Consider the following 17873-nt stretch of genomic DNA (forward strand, 5'->3'; position numbering starts at 1 on the left):
ATCGGCTCCCTCACAGTTCAGGTGTAGACCGTCCCCTTGGTACAGGTCACTCCTCCCCAAGAACTGGTTCCAATGCCTCAGGAATTTAAATCCCTCTCCTTTGCACCACTGCTCAAGCCACGTATTTAGCTTATCTATCTTACTCTCTCTAAACTTATTAGCTCGTGGCACTGGTAGCAATCCAGAGATTACTACCTTTGAGGTCCTACTTTTCAATTTAGCTCCTAACTCCCTAAATTCAGCTTGTAGGACCTCCTCCCTCTTTTTACCTACATCGTTGGTACCTACATGTACCACGACAACTGGCTGATCCCCCTCCCCCTTAGTTTGTGATCATTAGCTTCATATGTATGGTTATACACATTACCTTTTATTTAGTCAAGACAAAAGCAAAATTTTGGTCTTCATTTCATTATGCGCCAAATAAAAAAATTAAAAAAATGACACCCTTTGCTGTACTGTGGGATGTTCAAACTCCAATTGGCTTCCTTCTTGATCCAACTTCACAATCATTTAAAAGAAACATACTACAGTAAATGCAAACGCAAGAGATAAAGCAGTAAGCAAGCAGGCAATTGCTAATGTTGAGAGACCAAGTACTATTTAAAAAAAAAGACAAGCATGATTCAGAAAAAAGGCAAATGAATCATGAATTCCTGTACAGTAAACAGAGTCAGAGAAATCATGATACATTGTAACCAGGGCTCCGTCCATAGCCTTGTGTGAAGTGACAAAGTGATGGGGGTGGGGCAGCTAATTTCTCTCAAAGTGGTGCAGAGCTGGAGTCTGAGTGTAACCTCGTGGCCTAGAAATTCGGTAGGCTTAGCGCCGCTTTTGAGGCGCTAGAGGGCCTAGCGCCGGAGTTATGGCCAGTTTGGAAATTGAGTGGGTCCCTAAATCGGCGTTAGGCCGTTAGCGCTGCGCCGGCACCGATGACGTCATCGGTGTGCGCAGCGTCCCGGTTGCCATGGTAACCCGCCCGAACTCCGAAATTGACTTGCGGCCGCCTCGCCCGTGGCAGCCGCAAGCAACGTTCTGGCAGAGGTGCCTTACTGGACTTTGCGCCGGCGCATTAAAGGACCCGCGGCGGCCGGCCGCCTGGCCGCAGCTCCCTCCCCGGACTTCTCCCCCCCCCCCCCCCCCCCCCCCCGGGACAGATGCAAGCCCGGCACTTGTCCGAGGTGCTGGGCTCATTTTTACAATGATTTTCGCGGGCCGCGGCCGGGTGCAGGCAGCTCCTCCTTAAGGGAAGGAGGAGGCCTGCACTTCCCGAACCTGCCGCACCGCAGCGGGCGCCGGAATAGCGCCGCAATTCAGCGCGTAGCGCCAGTTTTCAGGCGCAAACAGCTTTCAGCAGCGCCGGCAGCCGTTTGGGCGCAGAACTAGTGAATTTTTGGCCCTCCCAGCGCGACTCAACTCCGGCACTAACTTCCGGCGCTAAAGCCGTCGCTGCGCCAAAACCCAATTTCTAGGCCATTGTGTTTTCCCGGGTCGGTGCATTTACCACTTTACTGCCATTATTTACACTGATGAGCCTAAGTGCTTTTGAATATCTAGCAACGACCTCTCTGGGCTTTTAAAAAAATATATATAAATGTGAATTTTTGCAGTTTTACAGCACCTTCAATTCTGCCAATAAAAATCAAAATTGATAACTACAGTAAGCGTTGTGCATTAGAAATCGCTGACTAACTATGGTGACACCATTTTAGCCACAGGAACTAACTTTAGTAGAAAATGCCTTGCACACAATGCCGGTAAATGTACTTCACCTGTCTATTTACTTAACCAACATCTACCATTCTTCAGTATGAAACTTTGCTGTCTTTCTCTTTCACCAAAGTTTGGAATTCAGGCATGAATTTATCAGGAACAGCACATCTTAGTGCAGCTTCTAGGGTTTTGCCCAGCAGTTGCGAGCGATACCTTGGCTTGTGCCAGACCCGCCACTGATCACCACCCAGATCGTGATTGTATGCCGCTTGCTCTTTGCCATGATGTGCCCTGTTGGAGTTGCTCATTATTGGTTCGACTTGCTTTCTTCTGCTACCCTGCAGCGGTTATTCTGATTGGTCAAGCTGTCCATGATGACCGCTCCCGTCTCCATACAATGTTGCTGGTGTTTCCATGGCACTGAAGTCTGGCGTTTCAGCCGTGTTAAACACCATCTTAGCAGATAACCAATAAGCAGGAACCAAGGGAGTAAAACACACCCAACAGTCAAAAAGCACTCACCTACTCTGTGTTTCATCTTACCATTATACCAACAGACATACAAAAGGTTAAAAAGTATGCATGCATAGGCTGTGCGAATATGAGCATTGACACCACATGCCCAACAACGGTATCTGAAGCTCATTTTTAACTTACTAATCAAAAATGCATTTAGCCACTTGTGGCAAGTGGCTAATGTATTGAACAACCCGGAACTACAGTCAACTTGTGTTGTCAGACTGTAAGCATTTTTACATATTGTATGAAGCAAATGAACTTCTGTTTGTATGTTGCAGGCTGAGTGTGACACTGGTGGCAACAGTGGAATAGCTGATTGAAAAGTAGTGAAGGCTAGACTGCGAGCTGTTTCTGTTTTTAAAAAAGTGAGTTTTCCACATGTTCTAAAAAGGGGGTCACTCTTTTTGGCCCAAAAAGTTAGCAGCTGATGTAATTAAAATTTTGATTCCTTGAGGTACTATTCAGTACAGTCTACTGCTGCCTATTGTCAATTCAAAGCTGTTTCTGCTTGAAAAGAATTAGAATTATACAGCCATGCAAATGAAGCAATTTAATGAAATAGCACAGCAAAAGGAACACTTAAAACAGCAATAAACGATGAAGGCAACTCTTTATATTCTTGTGATCAAAACTTGAGCTGAGCTGCACAACGCAAAGCTGTTATTTCACAAAATACTTTGGACGAATGTGCTGTTATGAACATACGAGCAGACAAAAATGACGGGCAGGAAAAGAGCAGCTGGTCAATCAAGCCTGCCCTACAATCCCGTTGGCAGGATTCAATTCAAAAATCATACAATATTCAGCGCAGTGAAAGTTTCATTGGACATCTGGCTTGGTTGTCAGCCACTTCCTAAGTAATTGCACAGAATTGAATCCCATGGCCGCGGTGGGGGCTGGTTCATCCGTCTGCTGGATCCAGTCGCTGCAGCCTTTTCCTCATTCTTGCGGTCTCACTAGTGGCAGCATACTCCCGCACAACATCAACAATTTCCATGTCAGTCAGCAGTCTGGACATCAGAACGTCCTCATCAATGCTGACCTTGGATTCAAGCGTCATGTCTCCTGGCAGTGAACTCTCGCGCTCAGACGTTCACGCCCCCAGACTTGGTTGTGGGATCCTTGACCGTGTTAGATGTAGCCTCTGCTGGTGGGATGAATTTACCATGCCAGAAACTGGCACCTCTTCTGCCTTGCACGCTTCAGTCCGAGTTTCTCAGCCAGTCCTCCAGAAAGGATCAGCAGCCATCATGATTTTTGTTTCTGTTGATTATAGGCAGAGTAACGACATCACAAAAACCTGCAGTTTCTAGAATTGCCAGTCAACCTGGTGCAAAACCATGACGGCGATTTGCTGCTTAGCTGTTTACCCACCTGACCGTTTTTTGTTGATGAAAGCTAGCATTCTGCTTGGGTGCAGCTTGTAAACTAAGGCCAGTTTCACCAGCAGTTAAAAGATGTCTTCAAGCTTATAATCAGATAAAACTTCAGGAATTTTATCACATACCCAGTTCGTGACACTTTTTTTGTACTTGGACTTGATTGCACGATGGTTTTTGAATATTCTGATCCACGATGCAGGAACAAGATCAGTTTTAATTTCTTTGGTAAATGAATTTGCCTTTCCAGCGAGAGATGATCAGCTATCGCAGGAAGGTTAGCTGCTCCGGACTGCTTGAACCAGGTTGAATCTGAGTTGAGCAGTAGATTTTGCTGGTCAGGACCCATTTATGGTAGGAATTCAAATTCAAATTGGACCAATAATTTGTATTAAGAGGTTCAAAGTAAGCAACCGTTGTTCAACGGGAGTTTATTTTTGCATAATTTGAATTAACAGATAATTAATTCAAATAAAGGAACTTCAAATTAAGACTGTAGTCATGTTTATATTTGACTGTAAATGTAGTGAGATATAATGATGAATATTTTAGAGGCCAGTTGAAGTAATGTGAGAGGATCTGGTTTAGAAATATTTCTAAATTCAGTATAACTGAAATTTTGTGTGATCTGTTGTTTCTACTTGAAGCTATGGATCAATATATTGGAATTGCTCAGATGGAGTAAATCAACTCTAAAGAATAATTGATGAGTAAGTGCCTTGTATGGAGATTTTAAAGCTAATTTATACCAGTGTCCTTAACACCAGCAGCATTGTCCGAGGTGAACTTTGTATATTGATATTCAACTTATTGCTCAATTCCCTACATTACAGCAGTGATTACATTTGACAAGTACTTCATTGACTGTGAAGCACGTCACAAGGCATGAAAGGTGCTACAGAAATGCAAATTCTTCTCTTTTACTAATAAGTACAAATCCAGCACATTCCTGTACATGTCCTGTCATCCAAGAACTACTGCTTTCAGTCTTCAGATCACTAAATGTTTACTTGCCCAATGTTACAGTACTGTTTGGGTACACTTAGTACTTCACAAGGTACTTTGGTTATTCTTAGATGGTTATAAAATTACTTGTTATCCTTGGGCATGTAGTTTGAGAGACATTTATGTCAAGTTCTATCACTTGTTCATTCCAAAAAATGAAGGGGACATTGATAGAGTAAGCGCGTGGACGAAACTGTGGCAGATGGAGTTCAATGTGGGAAAGTGTAAGGTCACTTTGGACCCAAGAAGGATAGAACAGAATATTTTCTAAATGGTAGGATGATTTAGGAAACCGGTACAGAAATCACCAAAAGCTAGTAGACAGGTACGAAAAATAATTAAAAAGGCCAATAGAATGTTGGCCTTTATCTTATGGGGGCTGGAATACAAAGGGGTGGAGGTTATGCTGCAGTTGTATAAAACTCTGGTTAGACCCCATCTGGAGGACTGTGTTCAGTTCTGGTCACCGCATCTCGGGAAGGATATATTGGCCTTTGAGTGGGGTGCAGCGCAGATTCACCAGAATGATACCGGGCTAAAAAGGATAAATTATGAGGACAGGTTGCATAGACTAGGCTTGTATTCCCTCAAGTATAGAAGATTAAGGGGTGATCTCATTAAGATGTTTAAGATGATTGAAGAATTTGATACTAGAAATTATTTCTTGTGGAGTCCAGAACAAGAGGGCATAACCTTAAAATTAGAGCTATGCAGTTCAGGGTTGATGTCAGGAAGCACTTCATCATACAAAGGGTAGTAAAATCTAGGACACTCCCTCAAAAAGCAGTTGAGACTAGGTCAATTGAAAAATTCAACACTAAGATTGATCGATTCTTGTTTGCTAAGCATATTAAGGGATATGGAGCAAAGACAAGTAAATGGATTTGTGGTACAAATCAGCTATCTGTAGATGAAGGGCGAACTCCAGTTGTGGAGGATGAAGCTACAACAGAAAGATTCAATATATTGCCTTAGATTTTACAAATGATGATGGAAGTGAGGTTTAGTACAACAGGACATGATGTTTTTTTTTAAAAAGAGGTAACTAGGAAAAGAATTGCTTCTGAAGGAATAGCAGAACTCGGTGAATAAGTTGCTGGGTCTTGATCTCAAAACCCTAGACTGTTTAAAGAATGTAGAGAGGAGATATGCAAATTATGCCAGGGACACACTACCTCTCTTCCAGAAGGGAGAAAAGGTTAAACCGGGTTACTCTTGACTAGTTAGTCTAATGTCAATTGTGGGCATACTCTTTTATAGAATCTATAATTTGAGATGAATCATTTTTTTAAATTTGTTCCTGGGATGTGGGCGTCGCTGTCAAGGCCAGCATTTATTGCCCATCACTAATTACCTTTGAGATGGTGGTGGTGAGCCGCCGCCTTGAACCGCTGCAGCCCCTGTGGTGAAGGTACTCCCACAGTGCTGTTAGGGAGGGAGTTCCAGGATTTTGACGGAATGGTGATATATTTCCAAGTCAAGATGGTGTATAACTTGGAGGTGGTGGTGTTCCCATGTGCCTGCTGCCCCTGTCCTTCTAGGTGGTAGAGGTCGCGGGTTTGGGCAGTGCTGTTGAAGAAGCCTTTGCGAGTTGCTGCAGTGTAGATGGTGTACACTGCAGCCACAGTGCACCGGTGGTGGAAGGAGTGAATATTTAAGATGGTAGATAGGGTACCAATCAAGCGGGCTGCTTTGTCCTGGATGGTGTCGAGCTTCTTGAGTGTTGTTGGAGCTGCACTCATCCAGGCAAGTGGCGAGTATTCCATCACACTCCTTACTTGTGCCTTGTAGATGGTGGAAAGGCTTTGGGGAGTCAGGAGGTGAGACACTCGCCACAGAATTCCCAGCCTCAGACCTGCTCTTGTAGCCACACTATTTATGTGGCTGGTCCAGTTAAGTTTCTAGTCAATGGTGACCCCCCCCCCCCCCCAGGATGTTGATGGTGGGGGATTTGGCGATGGTAATGCTGTTAAATGTCAAGGGGTGGTGGTTAGACTCTCGCTTGTTGGAGATTGTCATTGCCTGGCACTTGTATGGCACAAATGTTACTTGCCACTTATCAGCCCAAGCCTGAATGTTGTCCAGGTATTGTTGCATCCGATCATGGACTGCTTTATCTGAGTAGTTGCAAATGGAACGGAACACTGTGCAGTCATCTGAGAACATCCCCACTTCTGACCTTATGGAGGGAAGGTCATTGATGAAGCAGCTGAAGATGGTTGAGCCTAGGACACTGCCCTGAGGAACAACTGCTGCGATGTCCTGGGGCTGAGATGATTGGCCTCCAACAACCACAACCATCTGCCTTTGTGCTAGGTATGACTCCAGCCAGTGGAGACTTTTCCCCCTGACTCCCATTGACTTTAATTTTACTTGGGCTCCTTGATGACACACTTGGTCAAATGCTGCCTTGATGTCAAGGGCAGTCACTCTCACCTCACCTCTGGAATTCAGCTCTTTTGTCCATGTTTGCACCAAGGCTGTAATGAGGTCTGGTGCTGAATGGTTCTGGCGAAATCCAAATTGCGCATTGATGAGCAGGTTATTGGTTAGTAAGTGCTGCATTATGGCACTTTCGACGACACCTTCCATCACTTTGCTGATAATTGAGAGTAGACAGCTGGGGCGGTAATTGGCTGGATTGGATTTGCCCTGCTTTTTGTGGACAGGACATAAATGGAAAACGCAAGTGGACCTAGTAATGGCCCCTGGAGTACACCACTTCCAACCCTTCTCCAAACCGAACACTCATTTACCCTAGCTCTTCACTTGCTGTTAGCTAACTTTCTATCTCTGTATTTCCTCTTATACCATATGCCTGAATATTTGTAACAAGCCTCCAAGCCACTAGTTGAAATATCATCTGAAAATCCACATATTCTACATCTAATTCAAAAAATTCTATTAAATTTGTCAAACATGACTTAGCTTTAACAAATCGGCGATGGTAATGTTGTTGAATGTCGTTGAATGTCAAGGGGCGGTGGTTAGACTCTTGCTTGTTGGAGATGGTCATTGCCTGGCACTTCTGTGGCGCGAATGTTGCCTGCCACTTGTCAGTTCAAGCCTGAATGTCGTTCAGGTCTTGTTGCACGCGGGTATGGACTGCTTCTGGCTGAAGATGATTGCAAACACTTCAGCCTTGTCTTTTGCACTCGCGTGTTGGGCTCCGCCATGATTGAGGATAGAGATGTTCATGGAGCCGCCTCCTCCCGTTAGTTGTTTAATTGTCCACCACCATTCATGACTGGAATGGTGAGTATCAGGAAGTATTTAACAATGCCTGAGATAGTCAACCACTGCCAGCCTAAAGCTAAGTCATGTTTGACAAATTTAATAGAATTTTTTGAATTAGATGTAGAATATGTGGATTTTCAGATGATATTTCAACTAGTGTCTTGGAGGCTCGTTACAAATATTCAGGCATATGGTATAAGAGGAAATACAGGGATAGAAAGTTAGCTAACAGCAAGTGAAGAGCTAGGGTAAATGAGTGTTCGGTTTGGAGAAGGGTTGGAAGTGGTGTACTCCAGGGGTCACTACTAGGTCCACTTGTGTTTTCGATATATAGATGATTTGGACTTGGGCATAGAAAGAAAGATATTGAAATTGGCTGACCACTTAAAGGTAGGTGGATCATGGGAATTTTTTTGAATGGTACTAAATGCAATATTTATGCTGTTGGTGATAGCAGTGACATGCCCCTTTAACATCCCTCGTCTGTGGACCATCAAACTACAAGTCAATACAGACTGATTTGTTTTTATGCCACTAAAGTTAACTCTGCTTTCTGTGGTATGTTTTCTGGGCTTGTACTGAACTATGTTTAATATGAAAAGTCACAAGACGAGTGCTCCTTTGAAATGCTGAGATCAGTAGGAAAAGATGCTGTCAACATACTGCCTGAGAATGTATACAGGTGCATCTCTACACTTGACTGCTTTGAATAGTATCATCATGTCAGTCAGTTATAGCTGCTAGGTAGTTCATTTTGTTAATTGTGAAGTAATGAATTCCCCAACTGATTTAGAATGCCGGTTATTTTCACAGGCACCCTGGTAGGATCGAGTCTTTTACTTCCTAGCATATTTGTAGCTTGTTGTCCTCCAACGTATCTGTAGGTTACAGGGGGGTAGGGGATGGTGGGGAAACCAATTTAGTCCTGCTGTGTTTAATTTTTTTTAAATATATTGTGAATAGCAAAGCATGAATGTGTTCACTGCTAAGCTGGACCTTGGCACATACAGGATCAATTTGTCCTTCCATTATAATATTTTTTTAAAATTGAATATAACACTGAACAGTGCAGTAGGCATTGCACAGCAATGGACTGAAAAAAAAGTAAAATGAATAGTTTCGCCATTAGCCATGTCTGGGGGCAGCAGAACTGAGTTTGGTTGTGTGCTGATGGCACAAACTTCAGATTATAACTAGCGTTCTCCAGGTTATGAGGCTATGCTAATATAGTCTAGTTCAGGGCCACAGAAAATGAGTGGGAATGATAACTCCAGAGAGTTAGAAGCCAGGCAAGCATGCCGCTACGTAGGCATTCCACTGCAGCAGCATATGTGTTAATTAATTAAGTCATTTGTGCACTACTCCTCTGGCCTTTACAAAATTGATTTTATTTTAAATGTTTGCTTGGGTTGCGGGTGATGCTGGCAAGGCTGCAATTGTTGCCCATTCCTCGTTGCCCTGAGAAGGCAGTGGTGATGGGCCTTCTCCTTGAACCACTGCAGTTCTTGTGGTGATGGCGGTCCCTGATGGTGATAGGTAGAGAATTGATGAAATGGTGGTATATGACCAAGTCGGGTTGGTATGTAACCTGGAGGAGGTGATGTTCTCATGATGTCGCTGCTCTTTTTTATGGTGGTAGAGGTCACAGGGCAGGGAGGTGCTGCCAAAGTAAGTGAGTTGCTGCAGTGAATCCTGTCGATAGTACATTATGCAGCCACAATGTTCTGGTGGTGGAGACCATGGACTGCCCTGTCTTGGATGGTGTGAAGTTACTTGAGTTTTTTTGTGGCAGAGTACCCATCCTCTGCGGTGCTCTTGTAGCCAAGGTGTTGAAATGGCTGGTTTAATTTAAACTTCTGGTCTCTGTGACCTGCAAGATGTTGATGGTCGGGGAATCCGCAATAGAAGTGCCACTGAAGAGAGGTGGGTGGGTTTTATGTCATTGGAGATGGTCATTGCGTGGCATGAATGTTACTTGCCACTTAAAAGCACAAGCCTGGATGTTGTTCAAATCCTGTGGTAGGCTAACATGTGTTGCTTCATTATCAGTTTTGAATGGAGTTGAACACTGGAATCGTCAACAAGTAGCCTCACTCCTGACCTTTTGATAGAGGGGAGGTCACTGATTAAACATAGGACACAGTCTGTGGAACTCTTACAGCAATGTCCCTGGGCTGCAATTATTGGCCTCCAACAATCATAGCTGTATGTATGTTTGGTTTGATTCCAGCCACTGCAGAGTTTTCTTCAGACCCCTTTAGATTCTGTTTTGCAAGGGCTCCTTGCTGCCATACTAGGTTGAATGCTGCCTTGACATCAAGGGCAGCTACTTGCACTTCTCCTTTGGCATTCCACACTTGTGCTAATATCAAGGCTGTGATAAGATCTGGAGCCAAGTGGTTCTGGCAAAACCTGAACTGCGCATTAGTGAGCAGTTTATTGGGAAGTAGATGTCACTTGATGGCACTATTGATGACTCCTTCCAGTATTTAGGTGGTTGATAGGATGGTAATTGCCTGGGGTGGAGCTAAACTGTTTTTGTGGATAGGACTTCTGCTTGAGACCAGTCTACAGATACAATAAACATTTTTTGTAAGGAATTTTTCACTGTAGCCTCCATACACATTCCTAGCCATGGAGAATTGGCAAGTAATTTAATCCCAGGCTTCTGCCAATTTTTCTGTATAACCAGCTGCTTGGAGGTGCATCAGAGCAGCTGGCAGTAACTTTTTCCAATTTTGCATGGAAGCACCTGGCCTGTACTTTGAGCTTTATCACAATTATACATGACTGGGACTTTGTGCAGAGTTACAGGTATGATCTTGCATGTTACAGTACTGCTGAGCAACTATGCACTCCAAATATTACTTCATTAATTGCTCAATTCAGGTGCACTAACCTCCGACTGAAGAAAAGTAGGTCAGGTGACCAAAAAAACCTGATATTCTATGGTTTTCCAAGATACGGTTGCTTCTGATTGACTTTCTGCTGTGGTTAACTGTTCATTTGTGACAAGTTCTTCCAGATATTCTTGGTTTTGCATTGCTAGGACATGTGTAAGGACACCAGTATAACCAGTAGGATGATTGGGTTGCTGATAAAGGCATAAACCCTCGTTTCTATATGATCTAAACCGGCATAATCCAGGAGCTAGGAATAAAGTTGAAAATGACACATTCTGACATTAAGGTAATTAATCATAGGAATATAATGCAATCTTGTATATTTCTGTGTGTACATCTCTTGGGTCTATAGTTTAACCTTGAAAAGCATTTAGCGTAATTGTCAAAACCTTAGACATTCGATAATGAAAATCATCGCAGTCTAGTTTGGTACTAATTGACCTGGTTTTGGACGAAAGACCTTTAGTGGCTTACTGTGTTGTGTCAGGACACAGCCGCAGGGAATCACTGGAGGCAGTAGCCTTGCCAGCATTTATCAGATCAGCCTTCTGCTGTCCTTTAAAACTCATGTTTTGCTTTAAGCGCTACACTGCTTCATTATAAAATGTAATGTTTCCAGATCACTGCTTATTACTGGAGGCGACCCAATTAAAGAGAACATGGAATGGAGTTTCTAGATCACAGATCAGCAATTCATGACCCATGGCCATGAATTCAACTGCACTGAGCTTGCATGCATGACCACTGCACAAGTTCACAAGCCTTCAGTGCTGCTTTTGTGTGAATATCGTAAGTGATTATTTTAGTAAGTGACAGAACACACAGTAAATTTATAATGTTTCTGTGAAGGAATTAGTATATCTAAACAGAATCCTCCTGAATACTAAGTTGGGATGAATTACAGATGAATGAGTGGTCAATTGTGCACATTCAAGCCCCCAACTAATGAGCAACTCGATACACTGAAATAACTTATCCAGCTAAATGTTTAGTGTTTTGCACAAGTTATTTTTTCCAAGTGCTCCTTTTGAAGGTTCATAAGAACATAAGAAATAGGAGCAGGAGTAGGCCAATCGGCCCCTCGAGCCTGCTCCGCCATTCAATAAGATCATGGCTGATCTGATCCTAACCGCCAATCCGCTATCACAGAACCATCTCCTGAATCTAACAGAATTAGACACACGAAATAGGAGCAGGATCAGGCTACACGGCCCCTGGGCCCGCTCCGATACCCACAGGGCCATGACCGATCCGAACCTAGACTCATGTCCAAATTCCTGCCCGCTCCCCATAACCCTTAATTCCCTTTACTTCTAGGAAACTGTCTATTTCTGTTTTAAATTTATGTAATGATGTAGCTTCGACAGCTTTTTGGGGCAGCATATTCCATGGACCTACCACCCTCTGAGTGAAGTAGTTCCTCCTCATCTCAGTTTTGAAAGAGCAGCCCCTTATTCTAAGACTATGCCCCCTAGTTCTAGTTTCACCCATCATCGGGAACATCCTCCCCGCATCCACCTGATCCAACCCCTTCACAATCTTATGTTTCAATAAGATCACCTCTCATTCTTCTGAACTCCAATGAGTAGAGTCCCAATCTCCTCAACCTCTCCTCATATGTCCATCCCCTCATCCCCGGGATTAACCGAGTGAACCTTCTTTGTACTGACTCGAGAGCAAGTATGTCCTTTCTTAAGTGTGGACACCAAAACTGTACGCAGTATTCCAGGTGCGGTCTCACCAATACCTTGTACAACTGAAGCAATACCTCCCTATCTTTATATTCTATACCCCTAGCAATGAAAGCCAACATTCCATTGGCCTTCTTAATCACTTGCTGCACCTGCATACTAACCTTTTGAGTTTCGTGCACCAGGACCCCCGATCCCTTTGTACTTCAGTACTTTCCAGTTTCTTGCCATTAAGATAATAACTTGCTCTACGATTTTTCTTGCCAAAGTGCATAACCTCACACTTTCCAGTATTGTATTCCATCTGCCAAATCTCTGCCCACTTACTTAGCCTGTCTATGTCCCCTTGCAGGTTTTCTATGTCCTCCTCACTCACTACTTTCCCTCCCATCTTAGTATCATCTGCAAACTTTGATATGTTACACTCGGTCCCCTCCTCCAAATTGTTAATATAGATTGTAAAGAGTTGGGGACCCAGCACTGACCCCTGTGGAACACCACTAGTTACTGATTGCCAGTCTGAGAATGAACCATTTATCCCAACTCTCTGCCTTCTGTTAGATAGCCAATCCTCTATCCATGCCAGAATATTACCCCCAATCCCGTGATTTTTTATCTTAAGCAATAATCTTTTGTGTGGCACCTTGCCAAATGCCTTTTGGAAGTCTAAATACACTACGTCCACTGGTTCCCCTTTATCCACCCTATACGTTACTTCCTCAAAGAACTCCAGCAAATTTGTCAAACATGACTTCCCCTTCATAAAACCATGCTGACTTTGTCCTATTAAATGATGATTATCCAAATGTCCTGTTACTGTCTCCTTAATAATGGACTCCAAAATTTTACCAACCACAGATGTTAGGCTAACCGGTCTATAGTTTCCAGCCTTCTGTCTACTGCCCTTTTTTAAATAAGGGTGTTACATTAGCAGTTTTCCAGTCTGCCGGGACCTTTGCCGAGTCCAGGGAGTTTTGGAAAATTATTACCAATGCATCCACAATCCCTACCGCCACTTCCCTCAAGACCTTAGGATGTAAGCCATCAGGTCCAGGTGATTTATCCGCCTTGAGTCCCATTATTTTACCAAGTACCACTTCCTTAGTGATTTTGTTCGTGTTTAGCTCCTCCACCCCACTTTAGCCCCCTGTTTGTCCAGTGTTGGGATATTCTTAGTGTCTTCTACTGTAAAGACTGATATAAAATATTCATTCAGTGTTTTTGCCATCTCCATATTTCCCACCATTAATTTCCCGGTCTCATCCTCTAAGGGACCAACATTTACTTTAGCCACCCTTTTTCTTTTCATATAACTATAAAAACTCTTACTATCTGTTTTTATATTTTTTGCTAATTTACTTTCATAATCTATCTTCCCTTTCTTAATCAATCTTTTAGTTATTTTTTTGCTGTCTTTTAAAGTTTCCCCAATCCTCTATCCTCCCACTAGATTTGGCTACCTTATATGCCCTTGTTTTTAGTCGAATACTATCCTTAATTTCTTTACTTAGCCACGGATGGCTGTCTTTTCTTTTACACCCTTTTCTTCTCAGTGGAATATATATTTTTGGAAGTTGTAAAATAACTCCTTAAATGTACACCACTGATCATGTATCGTCTTACCCTTTAATCTATTTTCCCAATCCACTCTACTCAATTCCGCTCTCATACCTTCATAGTCTCCTTTTATTCAAGCTTAGCACGCTTGTTTGAGATACAACCTTCTCACCCTCTAATTGAATATGGAATTCAACCATGTTATGGTCACTCATTCCAAGGGGATCCTTTACTAGGACATTTTTAATTAACTCTGTCTCATTACACAGGACCAGACCTAAGGTTGCTTGCCCCCTGGTCGGTTCAGTTACATACTGCTCAAGAAACCCATCCCTAATACACTCAATGAACTCATCCTCAAGGCAGCCCTGCCCAATTTGATTTGTCCAATTAATATGATAGTTAAAATCCCCCATAATTATAGATGTTCCCTTATTACAAGCCTCAACTATTTCCTGATTGATACTCCATCCAACAGAGTTGCCACTGTTTGGAGGCCTATAGACTACGCCCACTAGTGTTTTTTTCCCCTTATTATTCCTTACCTCCACCCAAACTGTTTCATTATCCTGATCTTTTGACCCAATATCATTTCTCTGTATTACAGTGATTCCTTCCTTTATTAACATAGCCACCCCACCTCCCCTTCCTTCCTGCCTGTCCTTCCTGATCGTTAAATAACCTGGTATGTTTAATTCCCAGGCATTGTCACCCTGCAGCCATGTTTCTGTAATGGCCACAAGATCATACCCATATGTAGTTATTTGTGCCATTAACTCGTCTATTTTGTTACGAATGCTACGTGCATTCAGATAGAGAACTTTCAAAGATGTTTTGTGACACTTAGTTCCTGCTTTTGCCCTTTTTATTACTTTACCTTTTACTCCATACCTTCTGCCCCTTCCTGACACGCTCTGGTTTTTAATTTCCCCACTGCTACCTAAGTCTATGATCTTCTCTGTTGTCATTTTTATTATTTGCTCTCTAGGAACCTCCCCCCGCCCCCCCCCCCCACTAGTTAGTTTAAAGCCCTCTCTACAGCCCTAGTTATATGATCCGCCAGGACTCTAGTCCCAGCACTGGCCAAGTGAAGCCCGTCCCAACGGAACAGCTCCCTCCTGCCCCAGTGCTGGTGCCAGTGTCCCAGGAAGCAAAACCCATTTCTCCCACACCAGTCTTTGAGCCACGCATTTAACTATCTAATTTTATTTGTCCTAGCCAAATTCGCTCGTGACTCAGGTAATAATCCAGAGATTATTACCCTTGTGGTTCTGCTTTTTAATTTGGCCCCTAGCTGCTCAAACTCCCTCAGCAGAACCTCCTTCCTTGTCCTATCTATGTCGTTGGTACCAACATGGACCACGACAACTGGATCCTCCCCCTCCCACTCCAAGTTTCTCTCCAGTCCAGAGGAGATGTCCTTAACCCTGGCACCGGGCAGGCAACACAGCCTTCGGGACTCTTGCTCTCGGCTGCAAAGAACTCTATCTATCCCCCTAACGATACTATCCCTTATCACTACAACATTTCTTTTAACTCCCCCCCCCCCCCCCCCCCCCCAACTTGAATGGCCCCCTGCTCCACGGTGCTGTGGCCAGGTTGCTCATCCTCCCCGCAGTCCCTGTTCCCATCCTCACAGGGAGTAAGAGCCTCGAACCTGTTGGACAAGTGCAAGGGCTGCGGCTCCTCCAACACTACCTCCTGGATCCCCGTACCTGCCTCACTTCTAGTCACACCATCCTGACCCTGGCCACGGACTACATCTGAATTAATTAATCTAATTGGTGTGAATACCTCGTGATACACAGAGTCCAGGTAACTCTCCCCCTCCCTGATGTGTCTGCGTTTGAAATTCGGACTCCAGCTCTTCAACACGGAGCCAGAATTCCTCGAGCAGCCAACACTTACTGCAAATGTGATCACCGTGAGCATCAATGGTGTTCACCAGCTCCCACATATTGCAGCAGCAACACATCACCTGATCTCCCATTCTATGTAATTAATTAAATTTATTAATATTATTCTTAAATACCCTCTGCCCCAATTCTAGATGGTGAATATCACACCTTAGAAACTATAAACCAAAGAGATTTAAGCTTAGAGAGAAATACTTACCAACCAATCACTTACCCGCTTTCTGGTGATGTCACACTTGGATTACTTTTTACACCTCCTTCCCTCCGAGTTCCCAGACTGGAGATTGGTACACCTTACCTGGTCTCTGGGACTTTTATAGCCCTGCTGCTGCCGCTGAGTTCCCGCCGATCAGTTGGGAAATGCACTGCTTGATGCAATGCAGATCCATGTAGCCCAGGAAGGACCGAACTTCAGTCCTTTTGCCTGTGCTGAGTTAGTGGATGTCAGCTAGCACAGTAATTAATGGAACTGTTGCAATTGCCTCAGTGGCCCTGGGTTAGAAAGGAGTTGAAAATCACCCAGGGTTTTCACTACTGACTGCTATCCAGTGACCTGCTAGATGTGGACATTGGGTGAGGACTGGATGGAGCTCCTCTGCAATGCACTCTCATTTAATTTAACACTTACTGTTGAGAGTTGCTAATAAAGAATAGTTGATTTGGTAGGGAACTGGAACGTAGCCAGTGCCTTCGGGAGAAGAGAAAATTGAGGGGGGGTGGTGGGGGGGGGGCATGGAAAGTAATTTTTCCCGTTGTTTTCTTATCCTAAATACGGCCAGTGTTGTAGCAAATTGAGTGCACAGATGAAGAAATCAATTGGTAATTAAAAATATAGATTTTAGTGCAGAAGGGACATTTGAATTCATACGGTGTAGATTTAAAAAAAAAAAAAATCTGCTTGTTCTAACTTGAGATCATTCAATTAATCTCCCATGGTTTTCCACATGGGGAGCCAAGATGAGGTTTAGTCTTCAGGTGAGGGATAATTGGACCAAGGTGTGCAGATGTAATTCAGTCCCCATTTTAAAGTTATATATTCTGTCCTTCATTTAATGTAATACTTTGATTTGATTTCATTTGATTTATAGTTAAATAGCAACTTCAATTTAGGAAGCAGAAAAGTAGAGTTGGTTGGAACCTAGGCGTTTCTCTGCAGTGTAGGTTGAGGAGCTGCAGAGCTGAGCCCCCCCCCCGGCTGTGTGCTTTTTAATAACTGACAGTATTCTTTTGACAGAACACATTCAGTTTCTAAACTGCCAATGGATTTTGCAATTGGTGCCTGTGTATGTTCCAAGGGCTATTCTATATAATGCGATTTCAAAGCTGTTTTGTCATCAGTGCTGTTACTGAGTGGTTGTGTTTGTCTCCTGTTGACTTAGTGGAATTATGCTGCCAGGTGTGTCCTACTTTGTAGTAATCCCCTGCAATGCTAGATAGGAATATGTTAGGCCACTAAGTCTACAGCTTGTTTACAACTTTAAAACGTGTCAATTTAGCATGCAGGGAATCTGGACTTGCTGGGAGCCTGCTCCGGATTTTCCTTTTTGAAGGGTCGTGGGGGTAAATTCTTCTAATTTTGCAAGGGGCTTGTTGATTTTTAAATCTGTATCCTCTAGTGCTGTGCTCAGTCCAAATCAAGTAACCTGCTGACATCTGCATCATCTATGTCATTGAGCATTTTAAAAACTTGGATTGTGTTTCTCTTCCCAAGTTCAGTTCCGTGAGTTTCTCTTCATAAATTGGAATCCCAAGTCCTAGAATCATCCTTGTTACATTTCTCTGAATCCTTTCCAATGTGTTACAATTCTTTTGAAGGGAAATTGCCTAAAATGCACACAATAAGATAAATGTTGCAAGACCTTGCACTTCCAGCTGAGCCTGGTATGTAATCATTGTATTTTGGAAAACCGCAGCACACTGGCTGTGTGAGGTCCCAGCAACGGTGCAAGGTCT

General features: G+C 43.4%; 1 protein-coding gene across 7 annotated transcripts in view; it reads left to right on the forward strand.

The window, feature by feature from the left end:
* LOC147117240 (serine/threonine-protein kinase 17A-like) overlaps positions 1 to 17873 on the forward strand; it is a 120765-nt gene that overhangs the window by 7608 nt on the left and 95284 nt on the right. For 2 of the 7 annotated variants that reach the window (XM_085988052.1, XM_085988053.1), the window contains exon 2: positions 2511 to 2597. The exons of 4 other annotated variants lie outside the window; for them this stretch is intronic. The gene's annotated coding sequence lies outside the window, so the exon portion shown is untranslated. Of the gene's footprint in view, positions 1 to 2510; positions 2598 to 11382; positions 11546 to 17873 lie in introns of those variants that run through there. One more of the 7 variants, XM_085988055.1, reaches the window with a different exon arrangement.

This window comes from Somniosus microcephalus, chromosome 5 (assembly GCF_052327205.1).
Source record: "Somniosus microcephalus isolate GS21.2 chromosome 5, FLI_Smic_1.0, whole genome shotgun sequence".
Taxonomy (NCBI): domain Eukaryota; kingdom Metazoa; phylum Chordata; class Chondrichthyes; order Squaliformes; family Somniosidae; genus Somniosus; species Somniosus microcephalus.